The 15499-nt window shown below is 50.8% G+C and overlaps 1 protein-coding gene across 3 annotated transcripts in view; it reads right to left on the bottom strand.

Moving 5' to 3' along the window:
• The window catches only part of CUEDC1 (CUE domain containing 1), an 83661-nt gene that overhangs the window by 44945 nt on the left and 23217 nt on the right, over window positions 1-15499 (bottom strand). Inside the window, exon 1 of one of the 3 annotated variants that reach the window (XM_043483317.1) lies at window positions 5127-5187. The exons of the other annotated variants lie outside the window; for them this stretch is intronic. The gene's annotated coding sequence lies outside the window, so the exon portion shown is untranslated. Of the gene's footprint in view, window positions 1-5126; window positions 5188-15499 lie in introns of those variants that run through there. 3 annotated transcript variants of the gene reach the window in all.

Raw genomic sequence — 15499 nt, 5'->3', positions numbered from 1 at the left:
AAAAACCATAGCTTTGACTAGATGGACCACTGTTGGCAAAGTAATGTCTCTGTTTCTTTCTTACATTTCCATAATTAGCATATAACAAGGGTGATAGGAGACAGATCACTTTGAAACATTTTAAAGAAAAGAGTGCTTTGAAAGTGTGGCATGAGATCAGATGTGTCACCGGGCTTGCCCACTTTCCCTTCATGGGACCACCTGGCTCTGCTCTCTGCTCCCAGAGCCACCACCAACCCAGCTGGGACCCTGAGCATCCCAAGCCTGCCTCCCTTGATGCCTCCTGCCTTCTCTGCCCATCTCCTTCCTGTCTTCTCTCTGCGCCACTAACAGAAGAACTCATCTAAAACACGCCAGGTCACTTCCCAGCTCCTCAGTCTCTCTCTCTCTTTCTTTGTTCCTGCATCAGCTGTCACCACAGTCGGTGAGCATCGGGGTCACCTCCAGGGCTTGTCAGCACACACTGGGTTCTACCCGCCATGCAACAGCCTCAGGGACCGCAGAGCAGCCGTCTGCGCCTCTCCTCTGTCCTCACAAACAAGGCCTGTCCAGCTTTCAAGACCCGGCTCAGGGTCCTCTTTGCCAGGAGGTGGTCTCTGGAAACTTCAGCCAATGTTGATTGATCCCTCTGGGCTCTTCCAGGTCAGCCCTAGCACTCAAAGTCGTCTGGAAGAGGGGAGAGAGCCCTGAGTGGCTGTAATGATGGGCAAGGTGGCCCTTCATCATTTGCTGTCTCCCTCCATCAGCCCAGCTCCTCAGGGCAGACTTGGGGAGGGACTTCCCAGGATCCGGTGCCACCCAGGGGGTGTTCTGCATGTGCCAGGAGAACTAGGTCTGCTTCATTCACAGGCACCCCAGTGACCTTCATGCACAGGCAGCTAATTATTCCCTCATTCATTCACTGTCAGGCAAAACACACTGAGTGAGGACCTACTGTACGCCAGGATACACACGATTAAAAAAAAAAATCGCTTTTCGTCAAAAAGGCTAAGAATGACAACAGTGTGAGTCATAACAGAAAGAGCTCTGTGAGGAGCGCTTCCAACTGCAGCCCCGGAGACGGCGGCGCAGACCACCTCAGCCTGAGAGGCAGGCGTCGGTGCTGCCGGGAAACACGCAGGTGTGGATGCGCCCTTGTGCAGCCGTGGGGAAGGCTTGGCTGCCTGTCACAGGCTCCACTGTCCCCCAGCTAAGCCGCCCTGGAGTCAGGGCGAGGATTTATGGCAGATATTGTTAGGAGAACAGATGTCCAGGCAGGCGGGCAGAGCAACTGGGAACAATGGTCGTGACTGTGCCAGCCTGAACCCCGCTGGAGGGAGGCAAGAAGACCCTGCGGTGTCTGAGGCACTACGTGCCTGAGGAGCAGGCGCCCAGCCTGTTTCTCCAAACACTTGGGGCTCTGGGCCCTTAGGCCCTCTGCCCAGGGGGACACGCTGCAGGCTGAAGACACTGTGGACTGTAGGGCAGGTTCTGGCTTCTCTATAACCTTGGACAACGTTTCCTTCTTTGTGTCCCAGTTTCACTATCTAATAACACCTTTTTAAACAGTGGTAAAGCTAAGACTCCACGCTCCCAATGCAGAGGGGCCGGATGTGACCCCTAGTCAGGGAACTAGATCTTACATGCTGCCACAACTAAGAGAAAGCACAGCCAAGTAACTAAGTAAATTAGTAAATTTTACTTAACTAATTTTAATTAACTAATTTAATTAAATAACCTTAAGAATTTTTTTTTCCTTTTGCGTCTTCCCTGTAGCTCAAACAGTAAAGAATCTGCCTGCAAGGCAGGAGACCCAGGTTCAATCCCTGGATCAGGAAGATCCTCTGGAGAAGGGAATGGCAACCCAACCCAGCCTTCTTGCCTGGAGAATCCCATGGACAGAGGAACCTGGGGGGGGGGGGGTGGGGTACAGTCCATAGGGTCACAAAGAGTCGGACACGACTGAGTGACTAAGCTTTCACTTTCACTGTGCCCACTGGTGGCCCTAACAGAGCAGGCTTCTCTTGGTTTCACTCAGCTCTCTGCCCCCAATACCTAGTTCAGTGCCCAGCATAACGCAGGCAGCAATACGTACAGGCAAACCTCATTTCACTGCCCTTCACTTTATTTCACTTCACAGATACTGAGGTTTGTTTCTTTTTTACAAATTGAAGGTTGTGTCAACCCTACAATGAGCAGGTCTATTGGCACCATTTCTCCAACAGCATTTGTTCATTTGTGTCTCTGTCACATTTTGGTAATTCTCACCATATTTCAAGCTTTTCCATTATTATTATGTTCGTGACAGTGATTAGTGATCTTTGATGTTACTACTCTGGCTGAATGCTCAGATGATGGTCAGCATTTTTTTCTGCACTAAAATACTTTTTAATTAAGGCATGTACATTGTTTTTTTTTTAAAGACATAATGCTATCATGCACTTAATAGACCACAGTATAATGTAAACATAATTTTTATATGTACTGGGAAACCAAAACACGTGTGAGTCACTTTGCCGCAATATTCGCTTTACCATGGCGGTCTGGAAGTGAACCTACAACATCTCTGAGGTCTGCCTGTATATTTATGCAGGTCGGGAGAAAGGGAGGGGAGGAAATTTAAAGTCAAACAATGGAAATTTTTTCAAAACGCTCGGGAAATTAGAGCAAATATTTTCTTAAGCACTGCCTGTGTGCCACAGAGAAACCTAAGGCCCAAGGAGGAAGGGGTGTCCACAGGGGCAGAGTTGGGTCAGAACCCAGGCAGCACGGCTCCTCCTCTCAACCCTCTGCTACGATACCGATGCTTCAAAGCAAAGACAGAGTAAAATCTGGGGGGAAAAAGAGCTCCCTCTGCAGTCCTTGCTCCTGGGTGTAGGGGTTCACAGCAACCCCACACGTCACCCTTTGGACAAAGCACAGTTCGAGGCTGCTGTCCACAGAAGCAGGGGCAGTTTATGCTGAAGGTCTCTCAGTGAGGTGCCAGGGACCCTTGTGCAGCCTCTGGGAGAGCCTGGGAGTCAGCGGTCCCAGCTGGGAACTCTAGGAGGTTTAGTATCGGCAACAAGGCCAGTGCCACCCAGGGCCTCTATGTACCTGCCCCCGTGGCCCCTCTGGGCCCAGAGACAGGCTAGTCCAGAATATGGCTCAGCGGCCCAGGGGGCTTCACTCAGGGGAAGCTGTGGAGAAAAGCAAGAACTCTGGGTGGCTTCCAAGTGGGCAGGAACGGACTTCCCTGGCGGTCCAGTAGTTAGGACTCTGTGCTTCAACTGCCGGGGGCTCAGGTTCAATCCCTGGTCGAGAAACTGCCGGGGGCTCAGGTTCAATCCCTGGTCAAGAAACTAAGATCCACCCACATGCTTCAGGCACAGCCAAAAAAAAAAAAAAAAAAGGTAGGCAGGAAAGAAAATGTATTAGAATCAACTAGAGTGACTGAAAACAAACCGTTCGCCAGGCATTGCGGAGGTGCGTGCCCGCAGGATTTAATTTTCACACCCACCCAGTGAGGCGGCTGCTAGTCTCCTTGTCTTACCAACAGGACACCTGGCCCTTGTTCTGCCGGAATGCACGTGAGTGAGGCGGTAACCCTGCCAGATTGGGGGTGTTTGGCTGAGGCTGAGTGGGAACGTAAGGGTCTCTGGGTAAAGCGGCAAGGATACTTGCTCTTTGTTCTCTTTCTTCAAGACAGAACAAATAAAATGGGACTTAGACTCCAGAAGAAACTTTTTTGACTGTAAAGAGGGGTTAGAAAGACCACTTCCTGGGAGAGGCCCCTGAATGGTGCTTCGCTCCAGCAAGCGCCTTTCTGCCGGCAGGAGACCGGACCGGCTGGCCTCCGTCACCACGAGGCCACTGGCGTACTCGGAGGTCTCCTCAGACAACTTGGCTCTAGCTCCAGTCTCAAGGGAGGCTCTTGGACAACGTAAATCTGAGAATAAACTCATCCTTTGTGGGACTTCCCTGGTGGCCCAGTGGCTAAGACTCCGAACTCCCAATGCAGGGGGCCCAGGGTTCGATCCCTGGTCAGAGAACTAGACCCCACATGCCACAACTAAGACTCGGCACAGTCAAATAAATAAATATTTTTTTCAAAAAACCCTTTGCCAAATTTAACAAACAGATTGGGTAGAGAGTTCTGATACTGAAATGCAGTGTGGAGCTGGCAGTTTTAGTCAGTGAGTATAAAGTTGGCGTGAGCGTGGTACTGATTGATAGAAGCCTCCTGTTTCGCCTGCTGGATAACACAGTTCATCAAGCCAGCAGTGACCGAGATGACCATGGGAGTGTGGTAGGCAACCGGCTCAGGAAGCCCCATCCTGTGTGGGCACGCCCACTGGGAGGTCTCCGAGGACACAGAGCTGATCTCTTGTTCCCAGGTTGCTCAGGCCAACGCTTTTGCCTCGGCCTGGAACAGAAGTCTCCCCTGGTAGGTCATGATTAGTCTGGAATGCAGGACACCCTGGGCGGGGCTGGGGGTGCTGGATCACACACAGGATGTTCCGTCTAGTCTAGAGAGAGGTTCCTGATTCTGAAGTTTCATGTCAAACTACACAACTTACTGGTTCGACTCAAACACAGAATTTACTATTCACCATCGAACAATCATATGACAGTGATTTTGCAGTTTACCCAGATGTGGGGCTTCCTTAAGGGGTCCCAGGACCAAAGGGGCTCAAAACCTCTCCACCCTCTCGAGAGAAACCACGGCCTGGAAAGGTTGAAGGCCTCACCCCAAGTTCCTGCCAGCAGGAGCGGCTCTCCCACCAGCCTCCTGTTCCCAGTGGCCAGCAGCCATCTCTGTGAGTCGGGGGGAGCCGAGATGGGGGTGCTGAGTGTCCATAAACCACAGCGCACATGCTCCACCCGGGACCTCGTGACTCTCATGGCGCCACCACACAGGTCAGACCAGGTAGGGGTCTGACCCCATCGTCCCTGGGGGAGGAGCCCCAACTCCAGGAGCTCCAGGCTGCTGGAAGTCCTCTTGCCTCGCCCCCACCTTTCCCTTTGATCCCAAAGAAGGTGGAGAGCAAAGAAAAATCCCCAGTTGGCATCGATTTGCCCAAAGCAAGGGGAACACAAAGGCTGTGCCTGTTTCCATGGAGACGCGATCAGTGAAGCAAAGGAACAAAACAGCAAGAAACACAAACCGTCACCACCTTCCGCGCCCGCGTGATCGATGTCGGTGGGCCAGAGCCCTGACAGGAAGACACTGGAAGAAAGAAGGGTAATCAGAAGATCAGCAGCCAAACCCAGAGCCCTTTCAGCTGCTGCGAGGGACGCGCAGCACCCCACCCCGCCCGCCCCCGAGCCTACAAATTAGCCTGGCCCACACTCTTGAGAAAGACCCTCAACAAAAAAAAAAATCCCAACCAAAGTCCAAAGTGAGTCATTATTCACTTTACAAAAGGATTCTTTGCTTGACAAAGAGACTCCTTGAAAGGGCCAGATCCCAAGGTGCCCAGGAGCTTTGCTTTGTTTCAGTATTTACTCCTCTGGGGCGGAGGAGAGGCTAACTTCCAGCTGAAAGTCAGTTTAGACAAGATGACAAAATTCCTGCGGGGAAGGCACAGAGGGGTGGAGTCGACTCTGCTTCTAAAACATTTGCCGGGAGAGGCCCTAGGGAAATCCAACCAGGGCAGCTTTCAAACAGAAGGCTTGAGAGCCTGCGGCCCGTCCCCCAGAGAGGGCCCAGCGGAGGCGGCCGGGCAGCAAGGTTTCCAACGGGTGCCCACAGGGTGGACGCCAGGGCCCTCAGGCTGCAGGGAAAGCGGGGAGCAATCTGGGGCGGCCTTTTCCCCTGGGGGAGCAAGAAGGCAGGAGGCCAGCAGGGAGTTCAGCAGGTGGCAGGGCCCGCTCTGCCCTTTATCGGCTGACACCTGCCAAGCACCTCCGTGCGTGTGGTGCCATCCCAGGGAGGGGCGCCCTGCCCTCGGAGAGTCTCAACCAGGCCTTCACGCCACCCTGTCTTTTGCTCAATTCCTCCGAGGAACAAGTGTAACCACGGCAAGACTATCTCCTGAGCGTGCTCACTAGCCATTGTCTCCTGTATCCCCTCAACCAGCCCACGAGAGAGACACTGTCGTTGCCCATTCAGCCATGTGGAGACAGGCACAGAGAGGTATGTAACTTGGTCACACAGCTAGTAAGTGACTAAGCCAAGATTTAAACAGAGGTCTGCCCATCTTCAAGGTCTCTGAAGGCTAAATGCCTGCCGCATCAGCCCATCTCACAGACAAAGATGCCGAGGAGGCGAGAAGGCAAGTGAGTTGCCCTAAGGCAGGGGACGAGCTCAGAGGACCAGCTCTCCTGACGCACCCAAGGCTGGTTTGCTTTGTGATGGCTCCCCTGGGATGGCAGCCAGCTTTTCTGGTGGGGTATGTGGACTGCTCTGGGGCCATGAAATCACTCAGCAGGACCAGGCTTCAGTGTACCTCTCTGCCACTCATCACTGTAGCGTCAGTGCCCCCGCTAGCTAACTGCAAGGAACTGGGAAGAAACACGGGCCAAGGGCCAGGGTTGTCACCAGGGAGACCCTGGGAGGTTCGGGCTCAGTCCCCGCTCCACCAAAGATTCCCAAAGAGCCACAGGCTTTGAAGTGAGCAATGTAATGTTCACAGAGCCACGACCCAGGGCAGCCTCTCCAGGAGAGGCATCTGGTCAACGGTCTGCCCACCAAGGTACATCTGGGAAGTTTAACTTCCTGATGTGGTAAGGCCTTCAGGGAATCAATTTCCAGAACCTCCACGTCCCCGTGGTGTCTGTCCGTATCAATGTGCTGGGAACCATCTGAGCCCACAAGTTCTCTCGAGGTGGTCCTCCTCAAGACTTCCCCAAAGAAAGGCCCATCCCCACAGCCATGCCAGCTTTGCCCTGGCACTTTGACCTGACAGGAGCCATCAAACAAAGGGACAACTCAAGAATGCGGCAATCCTGGAAGGAGTCTCCTGAGGATGGACACTGAGAAGGGTGCTGGCCTTATCTTACCAAGATCGACTCTACCATGCCTACCCATCCGGTTATTCCAGGATTAGAATTAGGAAGCAAGGAAGCCGACACAGGGATGCCTGCTTAACACATTTATTTGAATCAAACAATGGAGTCAGACGTTTTCTAACACAAAGCACGATTTGGCACATCGTCTAACAGCAAGATCTGGCCTTGCGAATTAAGAGCTACAGCAGACATTTTCTACAACCTTGTGAACTGAATTTGCCATTCTAGGCTTTCATGAACTTATATTTGAAGAATATGACATACAATAAGCCTGGAAATACACTCTATTTAAAAAGTTATGAGAAAAAAATGCTTATGTGAATTTTTAAGTGTACAGGGCTTCCCAGGGGGTACAGAGGTAAAAGAATCCGCCTCCCAATGAAGGAAACGTAAGAGACTCGGGTTCAATCCCTGGGTCTGGAAGATCCCCTAAAGTAGGAAATGGCAACCCACTCCAGGACTCCTACCTGGAAAATTCCAAGGGCAGAGGGGCGTGGCGGGCTACAGCCCATGGAGTCACAAAGAGTCGGACACGACTGAGCTACTGAACACACACACACAAGGGGATAGAGTTTTTTTGTTTTTATTTTTTTGACAGCTGTGAGAGCAAAAACAGTTTTAAGCCTGTGTCTTTCCTTCCCTGGAGCCATACTCAGAGGCTATAACTTCCACACCACCCACTGGGCCATGAGTGTAATAGATTCTCAAGAGAAGGTAGCTGCAAGGGACATGGCAAGCATTAGACCTAAAACCTGGGTGTAAGTTTATTTCTGCTACTTCTTAGCTCTGTGGATCTGGTTAAGTTAACACACACTCCCTGAGATAAAGTCACCCATAAGCTCATGGGAATAATACCATAAGAGACATATTAAAAATCCTGATATGGTGATAATGATAATATTAAATGAATAACCAGACATGCACTACACAAATAGCCCTAAATAGTAGCCAACCAGCAAGTGTTCTCTGTTTGGCTTGGACAATTTTAGGGTCTTTGTCTCCAGATGATACTAATAACTGATATTTACTGAGCATTCACTGTGTGCCAGGCACTGGACTAGGTGTTTCACAGGTCCTGGTTCATTTCGTTTTCATACCAGTCTTATGGGTAGAGCGTCCTTCTCATCCCCCCCGTTTACAAGCACAGAAAGCTTACATACTTGCCAAGCTCAGCTACCATTTAGGGTCCAATGTGTGTGCATGCTCAGTCGCTTCAGTTGTGTCTGACTCCTTGTGAACCTGTGGACTGTAGCCTGCCAGGCTCCTCTGTCCATTGGATTCTTAAGGCAAGAATACTGCAGGGGGTTGCCACGTCTCTCTCCTGTGACTCCTGCATTGCAAGTGGATTCTTTACCCCTGAACCACCAGGAAAGCCCTTAAGGTCCAACGATAGTGAAAGAAGAAGCGAAAGTGTTAGTCACTCAGTTGTGTCTGACCCTTTGCGACTCCATAGACTATAGCCTGCCAGGCTTGTCTGTCCAGAGAATTCTTTAGGCAATATTGGAGTGGGTACACACTCCCTTCTCCAGGGGATATTCCCAACCCAGAGATCAAACCTGAATCTCCTGCACTGCAGGCAGACTCGATCATCTGAGCTACCAGGGAAGCCCACAAGGATCAGTGGGTCTGTTCAATTCTACAGCATGTGCTGTAAACTCACCGTTCTCAAAGGGTGGTCTCCAACTGGCAGTGTCTGCACCAACCGAGACCTTCCGAGAAACGCAGGATCCCAGCCCCTACTCCACAACCTACTAAATCAGAATCTGCGTTCTAGCAAAATCTATGCATGATTCCTACCCCATGCACATCCAAGCTAGAGACACACTGCTCTAAACCACCAGCCCAGCTGATTTACATCCTGGTTTTATCTTGCTGAAGGTAATGTTAGAATATTTGCTTTCTCCACATGCACACACACACAGCTGGCAATTAAAGCCGGCAAGATAGTTAGGGATTACAATAATCCATCAGTATCACATGCCAAAGAATTGATGCTTTTGAACTGTGGTGTTGAAGAAGACTCTTGAGAGTCACTTGGACAGCAAGGAGATCCAACCAGTCCATCCTAAAGGAAATCAGTCCTGAATATTCATTGGAAGGACTGATGCTGAAGCTGAAACTCCAATACTGTGGCCACCTGATGCGAAGGGCTGACTCACTGGAAAAGACACTGATGCTGGGAAAGATTGAAGGCAGGAGGAGAAGGAGACAACAGAGGATGAGATGGTTGGATGGCATCACCGACTCAACAGACATGAATTTAAGCAAGCTCCAGGACTTGGTGATAGACAGGGAGGCCCGGCATGCTGCAGTCCATGGGGTCACAAAGAGTCGGACACAACTGAGTGACTGAACTGGACTGAACATATGCAAAATGCATGTTTTAAAAAGGGTTAGGAGGACTCATATCAAAGTATCATCAGCAGTTACCTCTGAGAAGTGGTGTGAGATGGGGAGAAGAGGTGGTCAAAGCGGGACCATTTGAATTATTTGAAATTTTTAATGAAAGGAATGGAGTTGTATATTGGTTACATAATTTTTTTAAAAGCATGTTTTAAAACACCCTCCAGGGGACTTCCCTGGCAGCCCAGTGGTTAAGCCTTCACCTTCCAATAGGTTCAAACTCTGGTTGGGGAGCTGGGCTCCCACATGCCTCATAGCCAAAAAAATAAAGAAATATAACAAAAAACACACTCCAGATCACTGGAAATTGATAGTGTTTCATGAGCTATGTCTACAGGAGGCAACTGATGGTCCTCTGGAAGGCCAGGAAGGGGGACCCGAGGGAAGTGTGATGGAGGAAAAGGAGTGCTAGACTTGGAATCAAAAGACCTGGATTCAAGGCCAGGCTGTGCCCTGAATTTACCTTAGAACCTCAGGGGCCTCACTTGGCATCTCTGGGCCCGTGATTTCCCTGCATAAATGGGGGTCCCGCTCACACCCTTCTAGGCTCACAGAGTGGCTGCAGGGACCAATCATGCATCAAAATGCACCAGAGGCCCATGTGAAGGGCAGGGTGCTGTGTTTCTTGAAAGGAAAAGCCAGGAAAGAAAGCAGTGAAACCGTCCCCCTCACTCATTCCATTCCCCAAACACAGACAGTCCATGACTTTATAAGGAAGACATACACAGTAACCTGGATTTAGAGTCCATGGGAGCCCCAGGCTGATTTTCAAATCCTTATTCGAACTTAAAAGTTAGGTTTGGATGAGGTTCAAAACACAAAAAGAAAGGGCTGTTTCTCATTCTCTCTGCTCCGCGCCAGGTTTCTCTGCAGACTCGGGACTGGGGAGGCGGTGTCAGGGTTCCTCCTGGGTCACGGACGCTCCACTCTGCCAGGCAATCCATGCCTTTCCAGCATGGCCCCAGCAAGGCCCCCCAGCCGCTCGAGAGCCCAGAGTTTGGCTCTCTCTGGTCGATGCCTTGGTTTCCCCACTTTTGTCTTAGAACTCAGCTTTGCAGAACTGGAAAGAGCAGCGAGTCCCCCCTGGGGGAGGAGGGGTGGAGTTTGGGTCCACAGGGATGAAGAGACTTGCTCCGACCCGCACAGCTAGCTTAAAATAAATAAGGGGGGTCAGGTTCTCTATGACCTTTGGCAATATGTCCTTTTCCTTAAGATTTTCCCATCATTCCTTTGCAACATGTCTGTCACTGACCTCACCCCCAATCCCTCACTCTAAGAGGTTCACAAATATGAAGACTAAAAGCTGGTGTGCTTTTCCTCAAACTGAACAATCCTAAAACCACACAGTCTGAAGGTCCCATTGAAACTGAGAAAGAAAAGAATCCTCGGCCAGATTTTCCAAGAACCAGGCCCTTCAAAACCATTATGAGCTTCAGTTACCGTGAAGTCACAGCAAAAGAAGCCTCCAGGCAGACAGTTCCAGCCACAATACTTACATGACCTAAGGCACCTAACTTTACCTCTCTGACCCTCAGTTTTCTCAAAGCCTCAGGTTTGGGAAGAAGATTCCAGATAAGAATAAAGCCTTTCATGTGGAGTAGGAGCTCAATACATAGCAACTCTTAGTATTACTGTCATGATCCTCTCATTCAGAACCACCCATCCCAAAGACAAGGTTCTGTCTACATTAGTTCTCCACTCTAGCTGCATATCAGAATCACCTAGGAAGTTTTGAGGTTTGTCTGTTTTTTTTCTTTTTTAAAAATGCCAATGCCTAGATCTTATCCTCAGTGATTCTGACTCAGTGGTCTGGACTAGAACCTAGGGAATCAGTTCCTTTTTTACAGATGTCCAGGTGATTCCAGTATGCACCTGTGCTTCTCAACCTTTAACGTGCACACGAATCTCCTAAGGATCTTGCTAAAATGCAAGTTCCAACTCAGTAGAGGTTTGGTCTGAGGCCTGAAGATTCTGCATTCCCATCTAGCCCCCCTGGTGATGCGGGTGCTACTGGGTCATGGCCTCAGGAGGAATGGCGCTCAAAACTCAAGGTCTTGGGCAGATGGCTGGAAAGTTGATAAGATTCTTCTCGGGAAGTCTCAAAGGCAAGCTCTGTCTAGCCAGGCTAGAGCTCACGGCCTCCTGAAAGCAGACAGCCACCTAAATGGCCTCAGACTGGGGCACAAGGACTCAGAACCAGAGGCTGTCCCCAGATGACTCTCTCTTTGGCCTCATGCTGTTGTTTTTCTTGGCGGTGGGAGGTGGGGCAAGGAGGGGGGATGATCGAGCAAGAGCCTGCAGACAAGTGTGGCCGCAAAGACACTCAATTGTGACACCACACCCTGCATTCACTTGGAGTTGCCTTCTCAACACCGTTCCAGGGGAAAAGCAAAAGGAAAGGGTCCTAGTTACCTTCACTCAGATTAGTGGGGTGAAGGAGAGCAGGGCCTGACTTGGCAGGACGTCCCATCCAGAAGCAGCTGAAAACAATCGCAGCTCTGCTGGGCCAGCCTCCTCTGATCAGCCAAACAGGAAAGCTTCCTGCCTGGAGCTGGCGAGGTAAGTGCACAGTTGAAGGGACTCCAGGGAAACATGAACAGGGTAGGGACTGGGCAGACAAGTCCCTCTGGCTTTGAGGTTGGCATAGTTTGTGACCCTGAACAACATCGTCAAAATGACACTGACTAGTCGCCAACTACATGCCAGAGAATTTTACAGAAATACTCCAATTTGATCCTCCCATCAACTTGGCAAGTCAGGCATCACTGCTGTCATTGTACAGATGAGGAAACTGAGGCTCAGTGGATACGTGACAATGGAACTTACAGAGGCCAGAGCCAGGACTGGAAGCCAAGCTCAAAACTCTTAAATCTCTTGATGCCTCAACTTAACCTCTTCACAAGAAAGGGGAAAGGGTATAAATCAACAGAACTGAAAGGCTGATGTTTATTAGCATTATAATTATTATTCGTCATTATCCTCATCAGAAGTCTAGTTAAGAGATACTGGGAGAAAAGGCTGGTGACTGTCCGACGTTCAGGTGGCTAAGACTGGGCCCCTGCAGTCTCCAGGCCCTCCGGGGCAGGGTGCACAGCACCTGATGACACCAGGGTGAGCACAGACCTTCAGAAGGCCCTGGCTACGGCACAGAGCAAGTGTCCAAAAAGCCAACGGCTCAAGGAAGGAGCCTGAGCTGGGCCCCAGCTGCCTGCTCCTAGCTCCTGGGCCACCACGCCAGGCCCAAGGCTGGAAATGAAACTCAACTGATGGGCCTTGAGAGCCAGCCTGAACCTGTACCCCAGCCTCACCTCTGCATAAACCACAGAAGGTTCCTGAGACAGACACAGCCTGTTCGAACGAGTGCCCCATTTCAAGGGCTCTGGCACCGCGGGCTAAAGGGGCCATGCTGGGAGCCTCCATCCCACGGGGCCCCAGGCCCCTCCCGCCAGCACCCTGGCAACTCTGGATTAATGTTACGCCCATACAACCCCAACAATGGCTCCTGATCGTCATGCTCCACAAAGTTCTGAGGCTTCAAGAGGAGCTAGGAGTCGGGGTGGTCAACAATAGGGAATACACAAGGAAGCAACGGTATAGTCACTGAAAATAATTTAAAACCACACCATGTCATTAAAAATGCTCATTCTACAGTATCACATGAAAAAGCTACATACAAAGCTTTTCAAGTATGTAATCAGTAAGATTACAATTAATTTCAAGAAGCCATACATGTTTAAAAAAAAAAAAGAGCAGAGGGAAATATAATCAAATGTTATCGGTGTGTGCATGCCAAGTCGCTTCAGTCGTGGCTGACTCTTTGTGACCCAATGGGCTGTCGCCCGCCAGGCTCCTCTGTCCATGGGGATTCTCTAGGCAAAAATACTGGAGTAGGTTGCCATGACCTCCTCTTCCCCACCCAGGGATTGAACATGCATCTCTTATGTCTCCTGCATTGGCAGGCACGTTCTCTGCCACTGGCGCCACTGGGAAGCCCAAATTGGTGGCAATATTTAAATTATCAGAACGATCTCTGTTGGAAATTAAGCATCCCCCCCCCTTTTATTTTTGAATGAGAATACAAACTACACAGGGGTAAGCAGAACACTTTTTTTTTTTAAGTTGAAGCACAGTTGATTTATGAGAGGAGCAGATTCTGACTGAAGTCCGTGTGTCTGAGGGGTCAGGATGAAGCCGTTCTGGGATGGCACAGCCCCAGGTGAGCAGCCCACAGCAATGAGACAGCACGGGTGTGGCTGCAGCCCGAGGCCCCGGGGCATCGGTGCTCATGTGTGGCCCCCAGGCCAGTGGGGCACCCTTCCCAGGGCGCTTAATTCTCCAGTGTGTATATGTGTGTGTTAGTCACTCAGTCGTGCCCGACTGCTCATGACCCCATAGACAGCAGCCCACCAGGCTCCTCTGTCCATGGGATTCTCCAGGCAAGAATACTGGAGTGGGTTGCCATTTCCTTCTCCAGGGGATCTTCCCCAGACAGGGACTGAACCTGGGTCTCCTGCATTGCGGGCAGATTCTTTACCATCTGAGCCATCAGGAAAGCCAGAGAATGTAACAAAAAGCCCATTCGCCCTCAAAGTGCTCTAAAGGATTCTGGTGAAAGATGCCTACTGAAACCATCCAGGCAGGTGCCCTGCCCCAGGCGAGGGGGCAGAAGACGGTTGCCACCGAGGCCTCCAGGGTCCCTTGGAGACTGCTGGCAGATGAGGATTCCTGACTGTGCCACAAAGCCCGTCAGCCTAAGTGTGTAAGAGGGACGAGCTTTACCATGAGGCTCAGAAGCCTCCTGGGAAGGCTGGCGGGAGGCAGAACAGCAGGTCCTTGAGCCCTGCGAAAATGTGAAGGAGGAAAGGGGTTTAAAGCGAAGGAAGGCACCAGCTGTCGTCAAAACAACACTAATTACAGGGGCTGCGCCGCCTGCAGCAGGCTGGGCTCTGCGAGCAAGGTTCCTCCCCAGGGGGCCAGGCGGTCACCCAGCTGCCCAGGCTCCAGGCCCGGCCTGAGGCTGGGGCTGCAGGCCGGTCACCAGCTGGGCAGGGAGGCCCGGGTCGAGAAAGCAGCCCACACAGGTCCTGCTGACCGAGAAGTCTCCAGGGTCACAGGGTCGGGTGCTTGTGCTGGGGGCCAGGACTGGGAGACACCAGAAAGGGGACAGGACTAGGGAAGCGCCTTCTCTGGAGAGTTTAAAGAATTAAGCACCTGGAATAATTGCGACAGTGAAATAGGAGAAAAGTGACGTCCTTGTCCCTTGAAGCTGAGGAGGAGACAGAGGAAGAGGAGAGATCAGAAATGCTGCTTCTCTGGGGCCCCTTACTCACAGCTCATGGCATGGAGCTCAAGTTCACCATCACTGACGGGGCCCCCTGGATGTCCTCTGCTGCCGGCATTTGAGACTGGAGACCCTGGGCTGGAGTGAGAAAGGCCCACCCTCAGGAAGCCAAGGAGGTAGGAAGGGCCTGAGTGTCAGACCAGGGTTTTGTCCCTGTTCTGTGACTTCCTAGCTGTCGGGCTGGTAACAAGCCCCTTCCTTCCCCTAAATTAGGTGTAAGCGGTACCCAGCCTTGCTGCTGCATCAACATGTGTGTTGATTCATGAAAAACGTTTCTGTGATGATATTCCTAAAACTATCATATTCTAAACCAACGGAAGGTATCTTATGACTAGTGGAGCATCATTATAAAGTGGGGACATTATGGAGACTTCCCTGGTGGTCCAGGGGCTCAGACTATGTGCTCCCAACGCAGGGGGCACGAATTCAACCCCTGGTCAGGGAACTGGATCCCATACACCACAACTACAGGATCTCGTGTGTTGCAACTAAGACCCAGCATAGCTAAATAAATAAATAAATAAAATATTATAAAAAATAAATCAATAAAGTGGGGGCATTATGGGGACTTCCCTGGTGGTCCAGTGGCTAAGACTCTGTGCTCCCAATGCAGGGGGCACGAATTCAACCCCTGGTCAGGGAACTGCATCCCATACACCACAACTACAGGATCTCGTGTGTTGCAACTAAGACCCAGCATAGCTAAACAAACAAATATTATAAAAAATAAATCAATAAAGTGGGGGCATTTTGCTCCCCTCTCATGACAACAAGCAAATGAGA

The sequence above is a fragment of the Cervus canadensis genome, chromosome 1 (genome assembly GCF_019320065.1).
Source record: "Cervus canadensis isolate Bull #8, Minnesota chromosome 1, ASM1932006v1, whole genome shotgun sequence".
In the NCBI taxonomy this organism is placed as follows: Eukaryota; Metazoa; Chordata; class Mammalia; order Artiodactyla; family Cervidae; genus Cervus; species Cervus canadensis.
This window is presented reverse-complemented; position numbering and strand designations above follow the sequence as displayed.